At 40.6% G+C, this 27,775-nt stretch overlaps 1 protein-coding gene across 11 annotated transcripts in view; it reads right to left on the bottom strand.

Annotated features, from left to right (window-relative positions):
* LOC138165081 (ecotropic viral integration site 5 protein homolog) overlaps window positions 1-27,775 on the bottom strand; it is a 219,197-nt gene that overhangs the window by 141,949 nt on the left and 49,473 nt on the right. For 3 of the 11 annotated variants that reach the window (XM_069093221.1, XM_069093222.1, XM_069093223.1), the window contains exon 2: window positions 27,587-27,754. The exons of the other annotated variants lie outside the window; for them this stretch is intronic. The gene's annotated coding sequence lies outside the window, so the exon portion shown is untranslated. The remainder of the gene's footprint in view (window positions 1-27,586; window positions 27,755-27,775) is intronic. 11 annotated transcript variants of the gene reach the window in all.

The following is a 27,775-nucleotide window of genomic DNA, read 5'->3' as shown; positions in this document are numbered from 1 at the left end:
AAGAGGAATAACATCCAACAACAGCAAGTCCTGCACATTCTCAGATTTATCTCCAGACAAAATGGCAGCCTGGACAGCTGCAGCATAAGCAACGACCTCTTCAGGATTGATACTCTCGTTGAGCTCCTTGCCATTGATGAAGTCTTGAAGAAGCTTCTGGATTTTGGGGATTCGAATGGAACCACCCACCAGGACAATGTCATGAATCTGAGACTTATCTAGTTTAGCATCTCTTAAGGCCTTCTCCACAAGGTCCAGTGAGCTACGGAAGAGATCAGCATTCAGCTCTTCAAAACGGGCCCAGGTAACTGATGTATAAAAGTCATATACCTTCACAGAGGGAGTCAATCTCAATATTGGCCTGGGTACTTGAAGAAAGAGTGCACTTTGCACGTTCACAAGCAGTTTGAAGATGGCAAACAGCCCTCTTGTTCTCACTGATGTCCTTGTGCTTTCGCTTGAACTTGGCAATGAAATGGTTAACCACTAGGTCGTCAAAGTCCTCCCCACCCAAGTAGGTGTCCCCTGCTGTGGACTTGACCTCAAAGATGCCATCTTCAATGGGAAGAATGGAGATATCGAAAATACCACCTCCAAGGTGGTCAACATATTTCTCTCAGCACCAAACTTTTTGTCCAAGCCATAAGCAAGAGCAGCAGTAGTTGGCTCACTGATGATTTGCAGCACATTGAGACCAGTCATGGTTCCAGCATCTTTGGTGGCCTGACATTGGGAATCATTGAAATAGACTGGTACAGGGACCACAGCATTTGTGATTGTCTTCCCAAGGTAAGCTTCGGCAATTTCTTTCATCTTGGTCAAAACCATAGAAGATACTTCCTCTGGACAGAAACTTTTGGTCTCCCCTTTGTACTCCACTTGGACCTTAGGCCTGCCTGAGTCATTCACCACTGTAAAAGGCCAGTGCTTCATGTCTGACTGCACAACTGCATCATCAAATCTGCGACCAATCAGACGTTTGGCATCAAAAACTATGTTGCTGGGGTTCAGTGCAACTCAGTTCTTTGCAGCATCACTGATTAAATGTTCTGTGTCAGTGAATGCGGCGTAGCTTGGGGTGGTCCTGTTTCCTTGGTCATTAGCAATGATCTCCACTTTCCCATCTTGGAACACTCCCCCACAGGAATAAGAGGTGCCAAGATTAAGGCCAACTGCAGGTCCCTTCAACATGGTTGCTGGGGAGTTGGAGGTCATAGCTGACCACTGTGGAGAAAGAAGGGCTGTTGCTGTGCTGAGTAGCAGGTGCTTAATGTTTATTGACTGACTATTAAGTGCAGGGAAAGTAAAAAAGGTAGAAAGAGTTCCTGCCTTCAAAAAGCTTCTCATGGGGAAAGCACATGTAAATTAATAGATCCGCTGAGGCCAGACACTGAGTAGATGGCAGGTAATCTTAGAGGGGAAGGCCGAGGCAAATGGAAAAAGGCAGCCTTTGAGCTGAGTTCTGAAGGAAGCTTTTAGGCACTAAGGCTTCACATTATTCTTTATACAACACACATGTATGCCAATTTGTTCCCAAATTCACCATGCCCAGCACTCTGCTCAAGCCTCTTGTTTACTGCTCAATGTTAACTCTTGCTGATAAAGGGTGCCAGGAGAAGTGTTCTCTAGCCCCTACGTAAGCTCCCTTGTAGATATGAATCCTTAAAGTCAATCTGGAATGTAAGCAAGTTTTTTTTTTTAATTCTCTATATTTACAAAATGAGAAAAAACTTAAGCTTTGGGATAACATGCATAGAAAGCCTTGAATATGGAAGGATAGTAGATATCTGGGGTTTATGAGACTCCTAGAGTCAGGAACAAGGAGGAAACATCACATGAAATTACAAAGATTCCCTATGGACAGGCAGACAAATATTTAGATGGATGGATGGATGGATGGAATACAAGCATAAGCTCTACAGAAAAATATACAGTAATCAATCAGTGCCCTCAAGAGGAAGGGCAAAGAGCCCAAAGGTTGCTGTTGGTTCATTTTTTTTTTTAAAGCAATCGGGGTTAAGTAACTTGCTCAAGGTTACACGGCCAGTGATTTCTGGGTATGGTGCTGAGTATCTGAGCCCGGATTTGATCCAGGTCATCCCGACACTGGAGCCAGTGCTCTTACTCGCTGAGCCACCTGGCCGCCCCTAAGCAATTGGGGTTAAGTAACTTGCTCAAGGTTACACAGCCAGGTGTTTCTGGGTGGATGCTAAGTGCCTGAGCCCAGGATTCGAACTCCAGGTCTTCTCAACACTGGAGCCGGTGCTCTTACTCGCTGTGCTACCTGGCCGCCCCTTGGTCCTTCATTTTCAAAGACGACCAATGACATTGTGGGGTGATGTCTTCACCTGCGTGTGAACTGGCTAACAAACAGTAATTATTAAGGAAGCTTGTATCAATTATGGGGAGAAACTCCATTAGGTAGATTTGTTCATTCCAGGTCACATGATTTCAAATGTAGTCAATGAGTCAAATTTCCGAACACATTTCAAATGCAACTAATATTGGCTTTATTTAAACAAACAAAAGCCCTAAGTGACTTCCATTTAACCACGGTTTGGACACCCCTTACAAGTCTGATGGCCCTTCAAGCTTGTTTAAATTCTTTAAATGGAGTAAATGAAGTCAAGAACAGCCAGTCTTTACACTATAGTTTCCTAAGTGAATCTGGAACATCTAGCTGCTTTCATCAATGAGGCATCTTAACCATTAAAATCTCAGGAGGATAAGAAGGCTGAATTACAAACCACTTTTATGTACTCTGTTTGGTTTTTCTTCCAAACTCTTTCCCTATTCCTAACTTTTTTTCCACAATCCTACTTCAACTCTCACAGTGATGGTGTGAAGACAGTTCCCAAGATGTCTACCTCACTCAAAGTGATATTGCATAAAATAAACATTAAAAACATTAAGCAAATTGTAAAAAGGTCATTTTTAGTCACACAAAAAAGCCAACATAATAGTAATTGTCATTTGAGGACTTAAATGTGAGCAAACTTCAATTGTTTAAAAAAGAGGAATATGGGAAGACACTAGAGTCATTAAAAAAAAACAGCTACTTCACAAAAGTTTCAATCAACAAATTCCTAAAAGCTTCAGGAAGGGCTGTTGATTCCCACAGAAAACACTGAAGCACAGAACAAAGTGCTAACATGGGTTTCTCCACAAGCGTTCCCTCTGACAGTACAAATGATTACAAATGATTTGTTGCTATAGTGGAAGCCCTGAGTATTTGGAGAGTGCTGAGCAGACCTAGCTCGAATTCCTCAGCTTTCAAAGTCTACTAGGGCTTGATATGTCAAGGATCACATCCCCAGGCACAGCCCTAGTACCATAGGAACAATATTGGTCCTCTTCCCAGTTAAGTCAATAAGCATTTATTAAACACTTACTATGAGCAAGGCATTGAGCTAAGGTCTGGGAATACATATACAAACAAAAAAGTAAGTCCCTGCTCTCCAATAGCTTACATTCTAATGGGGGAGGGGGGGGCAACCCCTAGGGAAGGTTTCAGCTGTGCATCAGATGGAAAGGTCCCCAGGTCCTTAGGATTCAATGACAAAGCAGAGGGTCAGGCTTCTTCTTTGGTGTCATTTCCAGTGATAAAATATCAGTTTCTGATACTGAGCCATTTGACAGGGCCAAGGACTTTGGTGACAAGAACTTTCCTTTCTGGGTCCCCAGGCTCCTGGGGTTGCAGTCCCTGCAGGAGTACTTGCCAGGCTGCATCTCCACAAGAGGATGGCTGCGGGCACTGGGCAGAAAGCACAGCTATGCCCCAGGCTCTTGGGGCATGAGGGGAAATCGTGGTCAAGGTGGTGCTGCTGCCTGACCTGTCTGACCCATGCTGCCTCCTGTCTTGCCTCCTGGGTGCCTGGCTCCTTCGGTCAGGCTGGCCCACCTGCCCTAGGAGTGACAGTTGGTTGGCAGTTGGTGAGGATGGCTGGCTCCTTACCCACAGGAGATGCTCCCATGGATGATAGCTCTGAGGGCCGAGCTCGAAGCTGGACTGGGAGTCTGGGGGTGTGGCCTTTCCCAGGGTTCGCCTGCCTTTCTGACTGTTGTTGGCAGTTAGCAGTTGTCTTTGGTGGTGAAGAGGAAGGTGGGCCCCTTCTCCATAATGATTTCTCCCCTCAATGATGGCTGTAGGGGCTGGGCAGATACTTCAAATACCAAATAAATGATAACTTGGCATGCTATGGTATCAGTTGGTGTTGTGAGCTTGATTACCATGAATCACTTCCTCAGACTTTGATCCTTTCTTAGCAGACTACCAGAAAAAAAAAAAAAGAATTTCTGAGCATACAAAGAGATCAGGCCCAGGGTAACACCTAGGGTAACCATGACAAAGCCCACCAACTCTCTGGGAGTGGGGGTGGGGAGGGTTGGCAGGAGGAGTGAATAGAGAGGGAGAGAGAGAAAGGGAAAGGGAGACAGAGGGAGGAGGAGGGGAAAGAAAGGAGAAGGGAGAGAAGGAAAGGGAGTGGGAGGGAGAGGAGGAGGGGAGACCTATTGTAGACAGCTTTCTCAGAGTTTTAGCTACAAGAGAGAAAAGATGTAGGACGACTGATATCAGAGATGGATGAATCATGTGGTTTTTGAGAATAGGGGAGAACAAGAGCATGTTTATCAGCAGTAAGGAAGCAGCCAGTAGATGGGGAGCAACTGAAGATTAGTGAAAGTACAAGGATGCTAGAGGGAGCAATCTTCTGGGGGAAAAGCATAGACTAGGATCACTTCTACATGTAGAGGCTTGCCTTGTCGAGGAGAGTGGCCACCTGTTAATTTGGGACAGAGGTGAAGGAAAAGATGATGCAGAAGGTATGAGAGACCTGAGATGAGGAGCAAGACAGAGGAGGGAGCTCAGAGAGAAAAGGCTCCATTTTAAATGAAATGTGAGGCAAAGTTCTCAGCTGGGTGGGAAGGAGGAGTGCAGTGGGAGTTTGGGGCGGGGGGAGGGGGTGGTGGTGGCAAGGCTGGAGTGTCTGCAAGCCGGGAGCTATAAGGAGCAAGAACAAGTGGGTAAGCATGATGGCATGGCTTCTCAGGCCATCAGGTGCTGGCAAGGCAATCTCCCAGCATCTCAGAAGAATTTACAGTATAAAGAACCCAAGGGAAAATGGAAAGGCACATGGCAGACAAAAGGGAATTATAGCATGTTATCAACAGCAGCCTGCACGTTACAATGGGCATACAAAGAATGATTAAGGACATGTATGACCAAAGAAGGTAGTCAGTCCTATAGCAACAATTAGGGACAACCATGAAGTACTTATTGGATGGGCAACACATGAGGCAGCCCCAAGAAAACAAGACAAGCAGAAGGCAGGAGATCCTGCGGAGGATTTACAGAGGCAGGGTGGAACTGCCGTGTCCACCACTGGAGGGAGAAGCCATACGGGAGAAAGCACCAATGAAGGGACCAGGGTAACAGGAACGGGTTTTCATCAGGGAGTCGAGCCCAGCAAGTCTACCTCAGCAAACAGCATGTACTGTCATGGCACAGAAGACTTGATCTCAGTCAAACCTTTTTCCTACACCATCACCCAGCAAAATTTAATAAAACACAAGTTTTGTGCAAAATCCTGGGGAAAGGAACAGCCAAAGTTAAGTTTTCTGGGGATCTACAAAGGATTTGAAGTAGTTATTTGTTTTTATGTTTAAAGTGAAGAAATCATTTAGGTCAATTTGGTAAGGATTCTGTCCATCTAGAGACCATGTGGAATTTAAAATACTGATTTATTCAGCTGGGGCCAATGAATATCATAACTGTGTTACACAATAGTAACAGGCTTCAAATTTCCCTGAATGTGAAATTTTATACTGAGTGTACATTACCTATAGTATTAATTTGTAAAAAGAAAAAAAGTTGCAAAAAAGAAAAAAAGAAATGTGCCTCAAGGTTAGAAACACAACAGGTGGGAAGGCACACAATATTTCAAGAAGCACCCACAATATCTTGAAGAAGACCCTGCCCTACACACAGCCTCCCACTTTAAAATGAAGGATTTTTAATTTCACAGTTGTGGCTAATGCATTCATTTCCCTGTTTAGGGCTCATTTGCTTATTAAAAAGTTATTTCATCTTTCAAAGTATCTTATAACTTTAACACGTGCAAGAGAAACATTTTCAACAAGTCTTTAAAACAACCTTTTACTCTACAAAATCAAACAACTTCTTAAGGTGAGTAAGCAGTAAGCTCTTCTACTTTCTGTCCCTTTCAGTCAGCTGCAGGAGTAAAGCTTTCTGTGCCCACAGTAAACAAGTCTTTGCCTTGAATTTTGAGGTCACCCCATCCTACTAGCCTTGTCTCCTCTCACTGCCTTTCAGAATTTCTACCCCTCCAACTGATGGAACTGCTCTGTGCTTCTAAGATAGTTTTGCCCTCTCCTATCTCCCTATGTTTGCTCATGCTGGGCCCTAAGTCATCATTTTCTCTCTCCACCTGTTGCTTTCCTAGCCATCCTTTAAAGTTAAGCTTACAGAGAAAGCATTCCTGATACACATCTAACATTCTACCCTGGAAGCTGCCCTTGAGACATCTCAGAGGATTTTCTTTCACAATTCTCCATATGCATGTATGGCTACATACACTTATGCATACATGACTATAGTCATCCATGTGTGCCTTATTCTCCCATTAAACTGTAAGCCTCATGAAGACAGTGGTCTAGCTAAACTTCATCTATTCCCTAGAGGATGACAGAGTACTCTGAATACAGGAGGCATTTCACAGTTTTAGTGAAAGATGATACAAGAAGATTGACAATAACATTATTTCACATTTTAACTTAATCTATTCTGGGACCAAATTTTGAGATTTTTTTTATTCATTTTGAATTTATATAAAGACAAAAAAGGGAATATTCCATGTATACAGCACAACTTAAAAAGAGGATTCACTATAAACCATGAATTTACATTTTATACTGTTTACTTTTTTTAAAAAATTATATATTAAGTACTACTTGTCATTTTCAAAGCTACTCTGCTTTCTTTGCTTCCTTCTACATTTTCTTTTATTCTATGCTGTGCCTGGGACCAAATTTAAAAGGATAAAAAAGAGTTTAAGAGGAAAGAAAAGAAAATGTTGCCCTTCGATTATGTCACCAAATAGCACACCTTTAAAAGAAGTATAGTTTCTTACCAGTCAGGTATCTGAATATGGTCAAGAAATCAGTGTAGATAATGTATTTTGTGCACATGAGTGTAGATATGTGAAAGATTTCTAAATAGGTGAATCACAAATTCAACATTCTCTAGAACCTCTTTAGCAACCCCATCTTGCCCTACATTCTTTCAAACATTCAGATAGAGGAACATAATGAGGGGAAAAATAACAAATACAAAAGAAATTTTTCTTTAATACCTGCAATAAATGAAAGAAATTAATTGACAAATGGGTTGGGACCATACAGTTTTATACAAAGGAAGAAACAAAAGAAAAAAATGTATTTGTAAAAAAGGACCTTACCTGTACATGGTGTTTTAAAATATCACAAAGCACATTTCTGAGCTCAAAGAGCCTACTACAATCAAACTAAATGTTGAGACAGAACATGTATTTATGAAAAAAACTGAAGAACAGTTCTCTGAATATGTCAACAGATGCAAATTAATCTTTGCACAATAGGAACATAGTTCAGGAATAAGAAATAAGAGGCAAATGCTTATAGATGATAAAGAAGTCTCAGCCCTACATAGCACGAATAATTTAAGTACTGAATAATATCACAATAAAATGAAATGACTATATTTTAACAGAAATGACTATTTGCAGATGTGGGGTCCCTTTCCAATTAATTTTGTTCTTTTACAAAATTACTTCATAATTTAATGCCTTACAATTTATTATAATTTATTAATTATTATTAAAGGTAGACAACTAAATTCTAACCTTCATTCCACTCCCTGAGGCCAAACATCGAAAATTCTACAGCAATACCTTATTTATCTAGAACTCATATCTGGCAACTGAATCTCAAATACAGAAGAAAATTTTTAAAAATAAGCAAAAAAGTTCTCTGAGCACTGAATATACATGTCAAAGTTCATGCATTATCTTTCGCATAATTCTAACACTCTTGTGTCCACTCTACTACAAATTTATTATGCATTTTCCCCAAGAGCTGTCACTGCTGCAAGGCAGTCCTTTTGTACCTTCTTCATTAACTCACTATCCCACTCACCACAGCAGCTCTTCCAAACCTTTTCATCTCAAACCTCCCATGGCTTCCCCTCCCTCCACCCTCTCAGCTAAGAACTTTGCTTCATATTTTATAATTTTTTTTAAAGGAAGATAATTGCCAAGAGCTCCTCTTTTCCTACTATCATCTCACATAACCAGATGCTCTCCACCACTATCTCCACTCTCACATGAGTGATTATTCTACTTTGTCTTCTCCAAGCAGAATTCTCCCCTTATCATTTCCACTTTCTTCTTTATATTCAATTTCTCCTGGTTGCTTGCCTACTGCCTATAAATACGTACATGTCTCCCTCATCCTCAAAAAACCCTCCCTTGATCCATCATCCCAGCTGGCTATCATCTGCTATCTCCCTTCTGTGGTTAACCTCCTTGGGAATGATGTCTACATTTGATTCCTCTTCCTCACTTTCTCTATATACTCTCTACCATCTAGCTTCAGATCTCATTATTCAACTGAAATTGCTCTTTTCAAAGTTACTGATGATCTCTTAATTACCAAATCTAATGACCTTTTCTCAATCCTCACCCTTCTTGACCACTTTCTCTGTAGTCTTTGGCAGCATTGATCACCTCTTCTCCCTGACACTCATGTTTCTCTGTTTTTAGGATACCACTCTCTCCTGGTTCACCTCCTATCTATCTAAAGGCTCTTTTTCAATCTCCTTTCCTAGATCATATCATCCAGATGGATGTCCATCCGGACTCTTTTCTAGGGCTTCTTCTCTTCTCCTACTTTATTATTTTACTTGGTGATCTCATCAGCTCCCATAGATTTAATTACCATCTCTATGGTAAATGAGCCCTAACCTGTCTATCAACTTCCAATGTCATATCTCCAACTGTCATCTCAAGGGAAGGGAGGAAAGAAGTGAAGGAAGAGAAAGGGGGGGGGGATGGGACAACATTATTAAAGTTTACTATATGTCAAGCATTGTGACTGGCTGAGGATATAAATTAAAAAATGGAAGATAGTTCCTGCCTTCAAAGAGTTTATACTCTAATTGAGTTTGGAAATATACACGGGTATGCCCTTTCCAGAAGCAGTAACAGAGTTGATTTGTTCGTGGTTCTAGACCTAGAGAGGGTGTAGGGGTAGGGACAAGACAACAACACATGTTGGCAGGTAGGGAGATTGTTGGAAAGGGAAGTGGGGTGGCTGGAGCATGGCCTACAGGTATTAAGCATCTGAGGCAACCACCAATCAAAAGAGAAAAAAGGTAGAATCATGACAAGAAGAAATAAAGAAAATTATAAGAAACTATCTTGCTTGACTGATGCTCCAATGTGAAACAGCACTGCAGACTGAATACAGAGGCATCCTTGGAGTTAGAAAGACCTGAACACACATAATAGCTGTGGGGGAGGGAGAACACCTGATTCCCCCTGCCAAAACAGGAAACTGAGGAACAGTGAGAGAGGAGAACCAATAGTGTTCAGAGTCTTTGCTCTCTAATCCCCTACCTGCTTAAGCATAAGAGGCAAGGAAACACCTAAAAGACCACAAAGGCTGAGACTTTTTTGCAAAAGTATAAATGGGGAGATAAATATATACAGAGTAAAGGGTGGGGGGGAGGAAACCCAGTTATAGCAATACATTGTAAAAGATGAAAATATGAGTCTGGCTCTCCCAGTTCCCCAGTTCCAGTCTTGTTCTGGGAGGGAAGAGGCTGGAATCTGTGATGTTTGTTTTCTGCCCACTCTTCTTGGCTTTAGAGATGCCTGTCTTGGTCAAGGGTTGAGATGAGGCAGGAGCTGTAACTGAGATAAGACTCACTCCTTCTAGAAGCAAAACGACTTTAAGGAGGCCTTTATGCACCAATGTGTCCAAATTCAATGTGGAATGCTGCTCCTTCTCTGGAGTAGTTACCACAGAGGATACTGATGTCCTCACTCTCTCTCTGTTGAGGCTGATAAATGATTACAATGATAGTTTAGTTAACTTCTGTTTCCCTGGAGAGAATTTAAAACTCAATTTTTTTTTTTTTAAGCAATTGGGGTTAAGTAACTTGCTCAAGGTTACACGGCCAGTTATTTCTGAGTGTGGTGCTAAGTATCTGAGCCTGGATTCGATCCCAGGTCATCCCGACTCTGGGGCCGGTGCCCTTACTCACTGCGCCACCTGGCCGCCCCCTAAATAAATCCTCATTTTTTTGTTTTTGCCTTTTGGAGGGCAATTGGGGTAAAGTAACTTGCCCAAGGTTACACAGCTAGTTTTTTTTTTTTTGTGTGTGGGTGTTAAGTGTCTGAGGCTGGAACCGAACTCGGGTCCTCCTGACTCCAGAGCTGGCACTTTACTCACTGCACCACCTAGCCGCCAAAACTCAAATTTTTAACAACAAATGTCAAAAATTGTTTTTGCATGTAATTGGAAAAATATATATAAATTTTCACTTAAAAAATAAGGAAAGAACAATAAACTTATTAAAGCTGATTGCTGTGAAATTCTAACATTGGCCCCCAATAAGAAATATGAAAAACAGAGGTGAAGAATCATGGGTGTGGAATACCATAGGCAATGTTAATTTTTTAGATGTTTGGTTGGTTTTGTTAAAACTTTTTTTAATCTGTCTTATAAGGAATACACTCTGAAATAATAACAAATTATACCAATAAAAATATTTTTTAAAGAGAAAAAAACAACTTGTGTTTCCCTGAACACAATACAAACACGTAATGGAGACTTGGTCTTTGTGTTGAACAGAGAGGTCTTTCCAGCAGAGGGAGATGTGTCCTTGTTAACTTTCATTCCAGGTAAATTGGAACAAGTGATACTCAGATACCAGTTATAAGATAAAAAACAAAATGCTCTGGCCAATTTGGCTGTCAAGTCAACCAGCATTTAATATGTGTCTACTATGTGCGAGGCACTGTGGTAATAAGGGCCGAGGACACAAAGAAAGGCCAAAAACAAAACAACAAATAACCCCTGCTCTCAAGGAGCTCAAAGTCTAAAGGGGGGGGACCCTCACGAACATGCAAACAACTATGTATAAATAAGACAGGATAAACTGGGGGTATTTCCCAAAGGAAGGCACTAACATTAAGGACTGGGAAAGGCTTCTTAGAAAAAGTGACACTTAGGAGACCAACTGGGAACTATACCAAAGGACTATAAAAACACGCACACCCTTTGACACAACAATACCCCTTCTGGAGCTGTTATCCCAAGGAGATCATAAAAATGGGGAAAAAGCCCTTATGCACAGAAATATTTATGGCAGCTCTTTTTGTGGTGGCCAAGAACTGGAAAGTGAGGGGATGTCCACCAACTGGAGAATGGCTAAGCAAGTTGTGGTATAAGAATGTAATGAATAATATTGTGCTATAGGAAATGATGAATAGGCAGACTTCAGAGAAACCTAGAAAGACATATGAACTGATGCTGAGTAAAGTGAGCAGAACCAGGAGAACATGGTACACAGTAACAGCTGCAGTGTTCAAGGACTGATTTTGATGGACTTAGCCCTTCTCAGCAAGGCAAGGATGTAAAATAATTCCAGAGGACATGTGATGGAAAATGCCATCCACATCCAGAGAAAGAACTATGGGGTCAGAATGCAGAGCAAAGCAGACTGTTTTCTTTTTTGTTCTGTTTTATTTTTTTTTTCCTTTCTCATGGTTTTCCCCATTCATTATAATTCTTCTATGCAACATGACTGATGTGAAAGTGTATTTAATAGGAATGTATGTGTAGAGTCCGTATCAGATTGCAAGCTGTCTTGTGGAGGGATGGGGGAGGGAAAAAACTTAAAACTTATGGAAGTGAATGATGAAAACTAAAAACAAATAATTTAATTAAAAAATACTTAATTGGGGCAGCTAGGTGGCAGAGTGAATAGAGCACTGGCCCTGGAGTCAGGAGTACCTGAGTTCAAATTCCACCTCAGACACTTGACACTTAACTAGCTGTGAACTTTGGGCAAGTCACTTAAACCCAATTGCCTTGCCTTCCCCCCTCCAAAAACAGCCAATTAATCAGCTCTAAATTTAAAAAAAAAAAAAAAAAAGGAAATGTGAGACTCAGCTGAAATTTGAAGGAAACCAGAAGACAAGAGGAGTCTTCTAGGGATGGGGGATGGCCTCTGAAAATGCTCAGTCAGGAGGAGGCTAGAGACAACACATCAGAGTATAAAGGGGAGAAAGGCATAAGAAGACTGGAAAGGGTTAAAGCCAACCAAAGGCCTTCATATATGACCCAGGAGGGATGTGATCCTTTGAGAGGAGGGCCTGCCAGGTCTCCATCTCTTCCATGTCCCACTGCACTGTATTCCTCTGGGTTAGAACAAATGACATATTCCTAAAGTACTTAGCACAATGCTAAAGGAAATTCATTCCTAAAATTCATAAAGGAAGAACTCACAAACTAACACCTTGGAAGCACCCTCTACCCTTGGGACTCCTTCCTTTGACTAGATTGTGGAAGGGACCTAGATGGTGCAACCAGGCCTGGAGTCAAGTCCAAGTCTGGCCTCAGGCACTTAGCAGCTATGCAACCCTGGGCAAGTCACTTTACCTTGTTTGCCTCTGTTTCCTCATTTGTAAAATGAGCTGCTGAAGGAAATGGCAAATCACTCCAGGATCTTTGCCAAGGAAAACCCCCAAAAGGTCACAAAGAGTCAGACAGAGAGTCAAACAACAAGAAAGGATCCATTTAAGAAGAGCACTCGGACTAGCCCTCTCTTCACTTTCCTCTCCTCTGTACTTCTCCATCGTGCCCAAGGGGTTAATAAATGACTGCTGACCAAATGATGGAGTTTATACAATAGGGGGATGATATTGTCACACCTCCACCTTAGGAAGCTGAATGTGAAATGTTGGATGAACTTTCGGGTGAGGTCACTGGATTATCATTATTATTATTCTCAATAATAAAAAATAATAATGATAGCAACTAACATTTATGCAGCACCTATTAGATGCCAGGCAAATGTGATAAGCACTTTACAATTATTTTCGCATCTGATCCCCAAAACAATCCTGGGAGGTAGTTCCTATTATTGTCTCCATTTTACAGATGAGGAAGTTGAGGAAAACAGAGGTTAAATGACTTGCCCAGGGTCACATAGCCAGAAAGTATCTGAGGCTGGATTTGAACTCAGGTCTTCCTGACTCCAGACCCAGCACTCTATACACTGAGCCAGTTAGCTGCCTCTATTTCTCAATCTTGTTCTGCCTTCTCTATGAATTTACTCCTATCATCTCCTAAGCCTAGAGTGGACCCTGAACCCCATGTTACCTTGCTGAAATCATTCACTTCCTGCAAAGTCAAGCTCAGGCAATCACCTCTTCCATGACTTCTTCCTTCCTAGAATCCCTCCTAGGGACTTCCTTTCTAATTATCATGGATATTCCTCAGTGCATCTTATCTCCCCCACTAAGCCATAAGCTACTTGAGAGCAGGAAAGGTACATTATTTCATTTTTGAATCCTCAAAGCATGGCACAGTGTTCCACACAAAGGAGACAATCGTTTCTTTATGCTGTCTATAACAACAAGGGTCCTCATTTCTGAGGGCCCCAGACCTTGGTACAGTGCAATACCTGAAAATCTTTGCCAAAGAAGGGCTGGATAGTACCATGTCATATAGCAAGATTGCTCAGGATCAGAAGGAAATATTTCCTAGAATAAGCATTACATCAGCTCTGGTTTCAATCTTTGAAACTTTCAGAAAGTAATGCATCAACTGCCCAGACCTCCTTATATAAAGGACTTCCTGAAGGATTTTTATAAAGTGAGAAAAACTAACAAGGACTCAGGTGATAAATTTGACACTTTAGGAAAATTCTTTATATAACAATGTTCCACACTACTTACACTACATATAAGCAATGTTATAAATGTATTCTGTTAAGTGGCAAGCAAGTAGTTATGGTAATTACTCTCAAACAGAGAGGGGTCAAGGAAAAACATCTTTCCCATTTTCATTCAAACAATCGTCAAAATTTCCATTTTTCAGCCAACCATCTCCAGTACCTGTAAAGTATAACTCTAAACAAATTTTAGACCTATAGAACCCACAAAGTGACAGAAACAAATCTCTCACTGAAGGCAGCCTAGCAGGCCAACAGGAAGGGTCTATTGCACCAGGCTGGGAGCCAAGCATGGTCCCACATGAGCTGCGCAGGCACAGACTGGCCAGAGCAGACTTCAGGAGAGTGCACCACCAGCAGCTGTGGCAGTTTCCAGACTTCTCAACCCATAAATGCCAAAGAGAAAGTAGAAGGTCAGCAGGGAACTCTGTTGGAACTGGATGGAGAAGAGCCCAGTTCAGCCCCTGGTCCTGGGCTGAGAGATGGCGGAGGCATGGAGCTGCAGCTGGCTCAGCAGCTCCTGGACCAAGCTACCATTCAGAGGGTAATCGCTCTTGCTTTGACCTTCTTGGATCTGGGTCTCAGTCTTCTGCAGTGGTCCTTGGGTGAGGAACAATAGCTGCCAGAGCTGGTGGGGGCTGTAGAGAGGGTGCCCTCCTCATAGCTCTGGCAACTGCAAAAACCACAGCAATTTGGGACACAGATCTCTCCACTCTGGAAGCAGAGTTCTGCCGTGGCAAAGAACTCAAAAGTCAAACAACTGGCTGGCAAGATGAGCAAGCAGAGGAAGCATAGTCAGACCACAGAGTCCTTTTTGGGGACAAAAAGGATCAAAACATGGAACCAGAAGAAGAAAACAAAGTCAAAACTCCTACATCAAAAGCTTCCAAGAAAAGTATGAACTGGTTACAGGCCATGGAGGAGTTCAAGAAGGATTCTGAAAATCAAGTAAGAGAAGTAGAGGAAAAATTGGGAAGAGAAATGAGAATGATGTAAGAAAATCATGAAAAGGGAGTCAACAGCCTGCTAAAGGAGACCCCCCCCAAAAAATACTGAAGAAAATATCACCTTAAAAAATAGACTAACTCAAATGGCAAAAGAGGTCCAAAAAGTCAATGAGGAGAAGAATGCCTTAAAAAGACAAATTGCCCAGATGGAAAAGGAATTTCAAAAACTCACTAAAGAGAGTGATTCCTTCAAAATTAAACTGGAGCAAATGGAAGCTAATGACTTTATGAGGAATCAAGATACTATAAAACAGATATAAACAAATGAAAAAATAGAAGGCAATTTGAAATATCTCACTGGAAATACCACTGACCTGGAAAATAGATCCAGGAGAGATGAATTTAAAGTTATTGGGCCACCTTAAAGCCATGATCAAAAAAAGAGTCTAGGGGCAACCAGGTAGCACAGCGAGTAAGAGCACCGGCTCCAGTGTCAGGAAGACCTGGAGACTGAATCCCGGGCTCAGACACTTAGCACCCACCCAGAAACACCTGGCCATGTAACCTTGAGCAAGTTACTTAACCCCAATTTCAAGGAAAAATAGAATTAGCACTAATAGTCAGAAGCATGAAAGCTCCCTAACCTCCTATTACCATTGTTTCCCTAATGCTATGTCTTCTTATAGCTGATTAATGAACTGGATATGATACCTGTAAATAAAAATACCAGGATACAAAATAAAAGAGAATTAGACTTTTAGAGCCAGAAGGGACTTTCTGGGACATGTAGTCCAACCCCTTCATTTTACAGATAAGAAAACTGAAGACATTAAGCAGCTTGCACAGATAATTTATATTTTAATGTTTACCTATAATCAATAGAAAAATACTTAAAAGAAAGGGGACATCATCAAACTAGAATGAGGAAAAAGGCAAATTAGGCAATTATGATAAGAATAAATGAGGGGACAGGAAGCCTGGTGAAAAAAAGTTAGTATTTGTTCTAAAGTCCAAAACAGGCGCCAGATGACCTACCCTAAAGTTACAGCTCTAAGGAGGGAGAACTAAAGATATGAAAGCACCTTTTAAAAGAGAATGGTCATTTGAATTAACTTTCTTAGAATAAACTTTTTTTTTAAATTATATTTTATGGGATTTTCCCCCTAAATGCATACTACTGAGATTTACCCATCAACCTCATTTATGCTGATTTATATTATTTTTTAAAAACTACATTCCATCAGTTTATATAATAGAATACAACAGAAAGATCAATATATATCCAGATGGCCCTTTAATTCTGCATACAAGAGATCTAGAAGTAGAGTCCTGAGAATTTCCTACAGCCTTCTCTCATTTAGTTCATTAACAAAATGAGCTTAACATTAGGAAACTCTTTGGAAAGCAAGCTGGCCTTGGGTGGTAAGGCACGGGCTGGTTTAAACAGAAGAAAGCAACACAGCAAGAACTTCATATTTATTTATCTCTTCTCTCCAACAAGGCAGAGAGGAAGCCATCCACAGCCACTTTTGTTATTTTTCATAAACAGTACATGAAGTATAGTGAGCCCCTCACTGTGCTGGCAGTCTTCCCCTAGATTTGACACTACATAGATGTTAATGAAATGCATAGGCTGTCCACAGACTATCTTTCACAACTTGGCCAGTCCATCTTTTTTCTGGTCATTTAATTTTCTGATGTCATCTTTCCATCTTTTCTCCTGCACAAATGCTCATTTATAACATGTCACAGACTGGTGCCATCTACAATGCAATTATTTTCCTCCAGGGGATCACCAACTTCAATTCTCTGATTTTATATGACTAAAAGGAACACAGCATCACTGATGTTAAAGATGGACTTTTGTTTTAGAAGAAAACTTGGGGTTATTAAAAGAACAGTTCGATTTCCAAAAGACATTTCAGGTGACTCGTCTCCATTCTTTCAATCATTCTGCTAATTCAGTTAATTAACTGTTTGCAGGGTATGTTTAAGATATATGTATGACAAGTTCTGTGAGCTGTCCATCTGCTTTCGTGTCACAGTCTGTACAGCAAGCATGTTTCATGAGCTTGGTTTTTCCAACATAAATGGCTGGTCAAACTCAAGTGATTATGGATCTCATTTAAGTGTCTCTGCAACATCCGGGCCTTGCTGCAACAACACAATGCTATCCACCAAAATACACCCCCAATCCCAGCCCCCAGGGAAAACTTATCATGTACAGGACATTCCACTTACATTGGGAATCTGTACTAAAACTCCACATGAAAAAAAGTAATAGCTAAAAAACAGCCAATGGTAAGCATATTATGCGTCTATGTGCCCAGCACTGTGTGTGTAAGGGCCTTACAATCATCACCATCTCATTAATTCTGGGAGATAGGTGCTATGATTATCTGCATTTTACAGATGAGGAAACTGAGGTAAAGAGCAGTTAAGTGACTTCCAGGGTGCGACAGTTAGTAACGTCTGAGGCTGGATTTGAACTCCAGTCTACCTGACTCCATGCTCAGCACTCTTGCTACTGCGCTACCCAGTTCCACCTTTTACAAACACCTTTGGCAAGCCCCCTAATAAGGAGATCAACCTCAATGGTGTCCGACATCTCTTCTAGTACTAGTTCTGACTTCAAGACCGTGCTCTGTCCACTGCCCTAAGCTGCCATCTTTCAAGGAATCTTGTAAGATTTAGACACGTGCACAGGAAAATCTTTTGCTCTACTGAATCAAATACTTCTTAAGAGTTAAACTGACACTGAGTTGTTTATTTTTTTTTAATTCTCTGTACCACTCAGTCTGCTGCATGACGCTATACATGGGGTCCACTGTCAAATATGGTTTTCAAAATCCTATATTTGTCCTTTTCATAATCTTCATCAAAGATATCCGCAATGGGTATACACAGTATAGCCATAAAAATGTAGTAACAATGATGTTAGAGTCCAAATGTGATGGCTCTATCATCCTTGATTTTACAAAAATCTTTATGGATCTTTTCTGTTTTGATTTGATTTTTGTCCTCTTTTCCATTTTTAATGTTAGAAGCCCTCAGTATAAGCTTTTTCTTCCTCATCAAGTTTCTTTTTCAGACGTGTTTTTTCCTTCCCCTGTTTTCCATTCTAATGAAGTAATATTCCTCATACTCTTCTTCCACCATTCTCTTCCACAAAATTTTGCAGAGAAAATTCTAAGGCACGCATGCCTCCCCTTGGCGCCACACCTCTCAAGTATTTGCTGACCAAGCAGTTTGTTGGTTCTCTGGTCTCCTTCTCACAGCAAGTAATTTACATTGGTTAAACTTCTTTGGAAAATGGCCATAATCTGTGATGTCCATTTTTCTATCTTTTCCACATTTTTTTTTTTTTTACTAAACTGATAGTGTCTTCTGCTTTCATTAATAGCAAGAATATAAAACTGATACAATTCAGTTCTTCGAAAAGCATACCTGCTCATTACATTAGACAACGATGTGACATTTACGGTACCAACAGCCTAAATCAGTGTTCAAAGACTGTCTCAAACTTTGTTATTTCTAGGCCTATACTCACCTGGGATAGCCTTCAACAACTCTGGGTCACCTCTATGCCACAATACATGATACTTTACCTCAGTAAATGAGATTATCATAAGAAAAATGCTTTTCAATGAGAATGGAATTATATTTTAAGAAATTATTCTAATGTAAATTATATATTAATATTTTCAGATTTAAATTTAATCTGTAACATCAAATTTCTTCTAATACCGAACTGTAGTAATCAAAAGGTTCTATTTAAATACATTAACACTGCTTCTTTTAAAAAGCACACCTGCCATCCAATTAACAACAAATCTAATTAAGGCTATTTCAAATTGTTCTGTGAACTAATCTGAATCTAAGTACAGCAGATGTGAAGAAAAAAGTGCTGAGTGGGTGGAAGTTTCCAAAACTAAAGAGGATTTGGAGGACTGGTATCCAAGGAAAATAATGCATATTATATATGCTTATATGTAAATGAAATCAATGTAATATCACCTGTATTTCAGATACTTTAACTTTAACTGCTCCCTTTAATATTATACATGAGCTTACCCAAAGACCTATACTTCACCCAACCGTTTTCTTTATCGCTTATCATATTCTCCAAATGATAATTTCCATGGAATGAAACTCATGACAAAGAATGCTCTAAACATAATGAACATTGATCAAATGGAATACTGTGCTGTAAGAAATGAAGAATATAAAATATTCAGAAAAGTACAGAAAGATTTATAAACTGAATCCAAGTGAAGTAAGTAGTCACAACCAGTTAAAAAAAATATGATGACCACCACAATGTAAATGGAAAGAACAATAAAGCCAAACCTGAATGCTAGGTAATTATAGTAGCCAAGCTAGGCCCTAGAAAAGAGTTTAGAAAATGCACTTACCTCCTTTCTTTAAAAAGGGTGAGGACTATGAGTGAGGAATATTATATACAGTCAGAGAAAGTTGATGTGTTGGTGGGTTATGCTGAACTAATTTCTTTCCTCTTAAAAGGTCTCTTCATAAATTAGAAAAGAAAAAAATAAGACATCACCCATCAGTCTATGAAAAGGGAAAGAGTTTGTGAGCGAGCAAAGGATATTTAAAGCCAGAGAATATAAAATAAACAATCTTGATTACCTAAAATTAAGAAGTTTTTTACACAAATTCAAAATACTCAAACTAGAAGGGAAAAAATCTTTACAGCAAGTTTCTCTAATAAAAGTCTCATTTCCAAAATATATAAGGAACAGATTCAAAATTGTAATAACAACAGTCATTCACCAAATGATAAATGGTCCAAGGATATGAACAGGCAATTCTCGAGGGAGGAAACTAGCCATATGAAAAAAAAAAAATCCAATGATCCAAATCACTACTCTTTCACTGTTGTACTTTATAATCAAAGAGAACCAAAATGACATCCCAACGTCTGGGTCAGTGATGCGTGTCCAGCTGTGGCTGACCAGATAAATACAAGCTCAGAAGAGTCCACCACAAGTCAGCCACAAAAGTCCGTATGAACGCCTGGGAAGGAGATGGCTCTAAATCTGCCCATCTCCTGTTTCTTGTGAGCTACTGCAATTCTGCCTTGCTCACTGAGCACAGCGCCTTCTTTGATGCAGGCGTGCCACGCTGGAAGGTCCTGTACCACTGCCTCCCAGGTCTCAAAGTCATGACCAAAGTTGTTCAGAGAGACCTCGAGAGTGTCCTTGTGTTGCTTCCTCTGACCTCTGTGTGAGTTGTGTGAGTTCTTCACAAAATGGTGTGTTTTAGGCAAATGTAAATTTGGCATTTGAATAACATAGCTAGCCCATCGGAGCCATGATCTCTGCAGTACAGCCAATGCCTGGTGGTTCAAGTCAAGAAAAGACCTCAGTGTCCAGTACCTTATCTTGCCAAGTGATCTTCAGAATCTTCCGGAGGCAATTCAAATGGAAGCGGTTCAAATGTCGGCATGGTACTGGTAGACTGTCCAACAGGCTTCACAAGCATATGACGATGAGAAACCTTCAGCTTAATAGGCAGCCTAATACTTCTCTCACAGAAAAGGCTCTTCTTTCAAAGTCTCCCAAATGCTGAACCAGCTCTGGCAACACATGCATGAACCTCATCGTCTACACAGAAAGTATACACCAAGGTAAGTGAACTTATCCACAATATTCAAAATCTTTCCATTTGCTGTAACCAATGGTTTCATGTATGGATGGTGAGGTGTTGGTGAAGAATGTCTGCTTTCTTGGTATTATCAGGCCAAAATAGCAGCAAAGAAGCAATCTATAATCTGCTGCATCTCAGCCTCAGAGGCTACAATGAGTGTGCAATCATTTGTGAACAAAAAGTCATGCACCGACTCTCCCTAATCACCAACAGAGAAAAGTAAATGAGAGCATCCCAAGGTCCTATCTCACACCAGTGTCAAAGATGACCAAAAAAAAAAGACAAATGTTACGAGTGTGGAACTGAATGGATCCAACCATTCTGGAAAACAATTTGGAATCATACGCAAAGTCACTAAACGGTGCATGCTCTTTGAACCAGCTAGACCACCACTAGGCCTATGACCTGAAGAGATCAAAGAAAGAGGAAAGGTCCTCAGTGTACAAAAATATTTATAGTACTGTCTCTGTGGTGAAATGATGGATGCCCACAGGTTAGGGAATAGTGGAACAAATTATGATATAGGAATGCAATGGAAATCTACAGTGCTATGAGAATGGATAAAAAGACCATTTCAAAGAATCATGAAGTCTTACATTATCTGAGGCTGCATAAAGTGAGTAGAACCACAAGAGTAATTTGTACTATAACTTAATCAACATTATGAAAAACAACACTTTTGAAAGACTAAAGAATTCTAATCAGCTAAATGATGGATCCTGATTCTAGAGGAATGACTGATGAAGAAGAATGACCCTAACCCTAAGACAGGAAAATAATGGACAAAGAATAAGAAATGCATTTCTATACTTGACCAATGTGGAAATTCGTTTTGCTTGACTGTCCTTGTGAAGTACAGGGTTTTGGTTATTGCTTTTTTTTTCTTTTTTCTTCCTCTTTTCAATTTGTCAGGGAATGCGGGAGAGATAAAAAAATGAATGTTGGATAATTGAAAAAATAAGATAATATAATTTTTACAAAAAGAAATGAACATGATGTAAAAAGCTATCTCAATACAAAATTTAACTTAAAATAGACCAAATGCTAAGGCACGCAGAAAAAAACAATCTTATTAGATAAATAACAATATATCTCTAAGCATCAATCTGATGATGTTGCTGCTTAAAACTTTTCAATGGCTCCTTACTTTTGAATCAGGGCCAATTTTAATTCCCTGGAAATTGTCTGCTGATATGACTCATAGATGCAAGACAGTCCAACATACAAAGTATTGAACAAAAAGCAAAGTTAAATGAGAAATTAAGGTCATCAAGAAACTTTGGCCCCATTATTCTTTGCTCTACCATCACTGACGGCCTGCTATGTGGCAGAGCAGTTTAAAGATAGACCTCCCCTCCACATCTGTGTCTATGCCAACTGTCTATCCTACAAACTTCTGCACTTTTCATTACTTCTCAATGTTTTGCTTCACATCTCTAAGCTAGCCAAGAAGACCTCCAAAATAATTACTTCACAGGCAAGTGTCTCCCCTGGAGCCAAGGCCCCACAGCATCTGAGAGCACAGAAAAACTGAATTAACAGAGGCAGCTAGGTGGCGCAGTGAATAGAACACCAGTCCTGGAGTCAGAAGTACCTGAGTTCAAATCAGACACTTAACACAAAAACTAGCCATGTGACCTTGGGCAAATTACTTAACCCCAACTGCCCTACCTTCTTCCTCCAAAAACAGCAAAAAACAAACAAACAAAAAAAGAAAAACTGAATTTCACTTTTTCTCCTTAGCAGTTCTTGTGTAGGAGCTCAACCCATTTAACCAATTACAATGCCTGAAAATCTCAAAGCACAGATTTCTTAGTTTGAGGTAACAGATAATACTTTTTCCGGAAGGGAGAAAAAGTGATCAGCACACATCAGATAACAGACTTTTCCCCATGCAAAAAAAAAAAAAAAGGAGGAAAACCAGGAAGCTTTTTATAATATGCTACAGCGACTCATTTATTCTTGCAAAAATCGCACTGGACATTTATATAGGGATTTGCAGTGCACATCCTCCTGAGGCTTCAGGTGACTCTCAAAAATATCTTTCAATAAATCTCATTTGGATATGTATGTTTTCTACGTGGGCTTTCACTCCTTTTTCCTCCCTAATGTGGATGCTAAATTACAGAGGTAATTGTGGATATAGGAATGAGATAAGATGGGGTGGCTAGGTGGCACGGTGAATAAAGACCCGGCCTGGATGTCAGGAGGAGCTGAGTTCGGTTCTGGCCTCAGGCACTTAACACCCACACACACAAAAAAAACTAGTTGTGTAACCTTGGGCAAGTTACTTAACCCCAATTGCCCTCCAAAGAGGAAAAATTAAAAAAAAAAAAGGAATGAGATAAGAGAACCTAATCCATTCTTTTCATTTTAAGGAAAAATCCTATTAATTCTAGGGAAAGAACATTAATTCACAGCCCAAACTCCTGGTACTTGGCTTAAGTCACTGCTTACCTCTAGAGGCTCTAGGCACCAGACAAACTGGACTATTTAGTGTCCAACACACTTCTACTTTCTTGCCTCCGCACCTTTCCCCACATACTTCCCTGTTTTTAGTATACTGTCCATCCTCAGCCAGTCAACACATTTATGAAGCACCTCATCTGTTCCAGACAGTTCCTGCCCTTATGGGTGTAATTACAGTGTGAGAAGAATGGAAAAGTAGAATGGGGCAGGCCATGAAGACAGAGGATTTCGTATTTGATCCTAGAAATGATAAGAAGCCACAGAAGCTTACTGAATAGGGGGTGACATCCTGAATTTTAGGAGTGTTTTGGTGGTTGAGTGGAAGATGGGCTAGGGAAGGGAAAATTTTATTTGAGGCAGGCAGGCCCATTCACCAACTGCTGCAATAGTCCAGCCACGAGGTGGTGAGGGTCTGTACCAGGGGGGTGGCAAAGACAGAGACAGACTGGATGTGGGTGGGGTGAGGTGCCAGAGCTTGAGGAGCTGAGTATAATAACTAGATTTTAAGTCTGGAGTGACTGGGAAGATGGTATTCAACAGTAACAGGTAATGCAGGTACAGGGGAGAGTTGGAAGTGAGGAAGATGAGTCCAGTTTCGTACATATTAAGTTTAAGTCATCCATGGGACATCTAGTTTGAGATGTCTCATAGTCAGCAGGGGATTCAACACTGGAGTCACCAAAGAGCTGGAACAATGGGAGTTGATGACATCACCAAGTGAAATAGCTTTAGAGAGAGTGAAGAGGGCCAAATGCAGAGTTCTGGGGATACCCAGAGTTAGTAGGCATGACCTAGACGAATATCCGGTAGACTGAGAAGGAATGATCAGATAGGAAGAAGAACCAGGATAGAGGAGTGTTATGAAAACCCAAAGAGAAGAGAGCATCAGGAAAAACAGGGTGACCAACAGTGTGAGAGGCTGCAAAGGTGAAGAAGGATGAAGACTGAGAAAAGGTCATTAGATCTGGTAATTAAGAGATCATCAATAATTTAGGAAAAAGCAGTTTCAGTTGAATACTGAGGTCTAAAGCTAGAGAGTTGAGGTTATATAAGAATCTAAGGAAAGAAATCAGAAGCATTTATTGTAGACAGCATTCCCACAGAATTAGACCGCAAAAGGTTAATATGGGAGGAGAGAGAGCTGGGATGGATGGATAAAGGGAGGAGACTTTTTTGAGGAGAGCGAAAACACAGATATGTTTATAGGCAGTAAGCAGTGTAGAAAGAACCAGAAGACAGGGAGAGATTAAAGATAAGCAAGAGAATGGGGATGATGGAGGTGGAAATCTCCTGTAAAAGACAAGATAGAATGGAATCACGTGCATGCACAGAAGTTTGCTCTGGCAAGGAAAACGATGATTTCTTCAAGTGAAACAAGAGTGAAGGAGATAGTGGAGAAGGCATCTGAGTAATGTAAGGTGACAAATGGCAGGAAAGAGGGAGCTCCTGGCAAATATCTTCAATTTTTCTTTTTTGTTAAAATGAGGCAAGATTTTCAGCTGAAAGAGTGGCGGGAAGAGGAGCCACATAAGATTTGAGGAATGAAATGGTTTGGAAGAGCTGCTGTGGTGAGTGGGATAATGAGTTAATTAGGGAAGTGTAAAAGGATTGCCTAGTAGAAGTGAGGGCCCAGGTGAGGTTACCTAACAGATTTGTAGTGGAGCTAACCCAATCAACAAGATGTCAAGATTCTTTTTTTTTAGCTTTTTTCAGCAGTATGTAAATAGCAATGAAGACAATTAGAACAAACCTAGGCTGAGCCTTATCTGGAATAGGATAAGGGGGCAAAGGTCTCAAGAAAGAGGACACTGCAGAGTTGAACTCTTTCATCAACAAGTCAGGATGGGGAAGGGAGGAGATTACAGATAGTTCGGGGGTGATGATTTGGGAAAAGAAGTGAGGAGTCAAGGGAGTGGAGGCTAGAGTGAGGATGAAAACAGGGTCTGGGGTCTGCAAGGGAGACAGTAAGGCAGAATGACAACAGTTTGTCATCAGATAAGGGAATTTCAGAGTTCACAAACACAGAAGTGTATCTGTAGGTAACAAGGCCAAGGGGCATGGTCCTCTCTCTGTGAGGCTGAAGTGAGATGGAGGAGTAGGTCATGGAAACGAGCAAATTAAGGAACCTGGCAGTTGGGGTATTTGAGAAAGTATCAATATGCAGAGATGTAGCAGGAGGTCAGAATTTCAAGAGACAGGCAAGTGCTCACACAGAGGTCAGGAAAGCAACACCAGGACATTCTCAAGGTCTCTGAAGAACTTTGGAATCTACCGCATGACGTGGGTGACACTGGCAAAGGACTGCCCTGCATGGTGTGCTCACACCAAAGAAGGTGCTGTGCATGTAAGCAAAGAATTACAGTAGCTCCAAAGAAATGTGAGATGGGCCAGTTCAGAGACATCTCCATTCCAGATGTTCATGTGGAGCCCTCCAAGCTCGCACTGGTCTGATCAGTCACAGTCCAACACTACTGCATGTGAGCCATGCACTAAACTCCCTGAGGAAAGAAAGGGAGTATCCTGTATCAGAAAACAGCAGCCAGGATTTGACGGGGTGGTAGACACGGAGGTCACACTGCCAAGACGGGTCAGAGGAGTGGCCTGACTGCACCCTGGCTTTGCTGAACTGGAGGTCAGCTTTCTATCCACTATGTTGTGCTGCATACCTAACAAAGTTATAGAGGAAATCTAAAAGAAGACATAAAATAAAAATAATCACCAGTGAACTGATCCCCCCTGATTAGAAGTAAACTCTACCATCCACCACACCCGGGCTAGGGCAACATCCTGCTGGTTGGTTCCCCTGCCTCAAGTCTCTCTCCACCCAGCTGTTAAAATGATCTTCCTAATGCACAGCTCTGACCATATCACCCCCCTATTTCAATAATCTCCAGTGGCTCCCTGTTCTCTCCAGGATAAACTCTGAAGCCCCTGTTTGGCTTTTCAAATTCTTCATCACCAGGCCCTTTCTTATTTTTTCAGTCTTCTGATGCCTCACTCTTTCCACTTACTCTGCAAACCAGTGACACAGGTCAAACTCACCCATGACACTCCATCTCCTACCACGTTCCCCATGCCAGAAATCTCTCTTTCTGCTCTTCTCTGCGTCTTAGCTTCACTGACTTTTAAGGTCTCGGCTCAAGTCCCACTTTCTTCAAGAAACCTTTCCAAGTCCTTCATAATCTTCAAGCCTTCCCTCGGACACTATCCCCAGTTGTGTGTGTACGCAACATGTCTTATTTGTACAAGTTGTTTCCATGCTGACTCCCCACTTAGACTGTGGGCTCCTGAGGGCAGATACTATTTTTTGCCTCTCTTAGTAGCCACAGTGTCTGTCAGAGAAGTTGTTTAATAAATTTGAATTGATTTGACAAGATGCAGTTCCACAGACTAGTAGTACCTCAAAAGAAAATGACTTCAATATCAAAGGAGACAATCCCTAAGAAAAATGATGGGGGTGGCTAGGTGGCTCAGTGAATAAAGCACTGGCCCTGGAGTCAGGAGGACCTGAGTTCAAATCTGACCTCTGATACTTAACACTTACTAGGCGTGTGACCTTGGGCAAGTCACTTAACCCCATCTGCCCTGCCCTCCCCCCTCCAAAAAGCCAAAAAAGAAAAAAGAAAAATGATGAAGGCCTTAAGTATTTCTACATCAATGACCCTTTTTACTAAAGTGTATCTGTATGATACACTATGAAAGTCAAATGTGAAGTGAAAGATGACATGTCTTATTCATATGATTTTGTCCAAAAAAGTCCCCCAAAACCAAATATTTCATTTATATTTATACTTTACATTTACACTTTATTCTTTGACCAATCTAAGAATTAGTACAAGTGCACTTATAACCTAAATTTTGTCAAATATAAGATAAAATAACCTTTTTCATCATTTTAGCTTCATTTTTCAAAGAAGTTCCAAATGAAATTTTTTGCCACTATTTATTATGAAATGTTGATATTCATTTTAAAAGTGGAAGCATTTGAAGTGACCTTTTTCCAAATATAAATTATGTTCAGCAAACAAGGATTTTCTCTACTTAGCTGTCTGCCTTTTCCACCACTCCCTATACTGTAAATGCTATTATAGGAAGCATCATATTATTTATTCACATATCTTCCCTAGCATCTTAGCACAGTACTTTGAATAAAGCACATGCTTAAAAAGAAAATATCTGCTGAATTCACATCAATGAAGAAATATTAAAAGGAATAATTTTTTTAAAAAAAAGTTTAAATAATTAACAAAAATGGCTAGAAGCAGAAAAAAATATACTGGTTGTCACTTGACAGCAATAACAAAAAAGTTCTGTTTTTTCCTGTCACAGCCATAAAAATTTGCAAACCTTATAAATGGTTTGTTTTGTTTTGTTGGTAAGTATAGCTTCAGAATTTCTCTATCATTCACTATTTCCATGGGAATCACAGTTTTTTGCTTTTTTTTTTTTTACTAAACAAAATTGTGCTTATTTAACTCACCTAAAGTGTAGCTACTTAAGATTTCTGTTCTACTTTGTCTGTGGATCATTCCTCTGTAGTGTCCAACAGCAGTCAGCCAGCATGTTTGGACTCCATGTCCCTGGCATCACTTTTCCATTGTGGAGATTTCTCGATGGAAGCATTCCCCCTGCTCAACACTGAGAGGACCTAGGGTTTCCAGGAAGAAGT

Source organism: Petaurus breviceps, unplaced genomic scaffold (assembly GCF_028583685.1).
Source record: "Petaurus breviceps papuanus isolate PSGF00001 unplaced genomic scaffold, PetGlider_PUasm1.0 207, whole genome shotgun sequence".
Taxonomy (NCBI): domain Eukaryota; kingdom Metazoa; phylum Chordata; class Mammalia; order Diprotodontia; family Petauridae; genus Petaurus; species Petaurus breviceps.
This window is presented reverse-complemented; position numbering and strand designations above follow the sequence as displayed.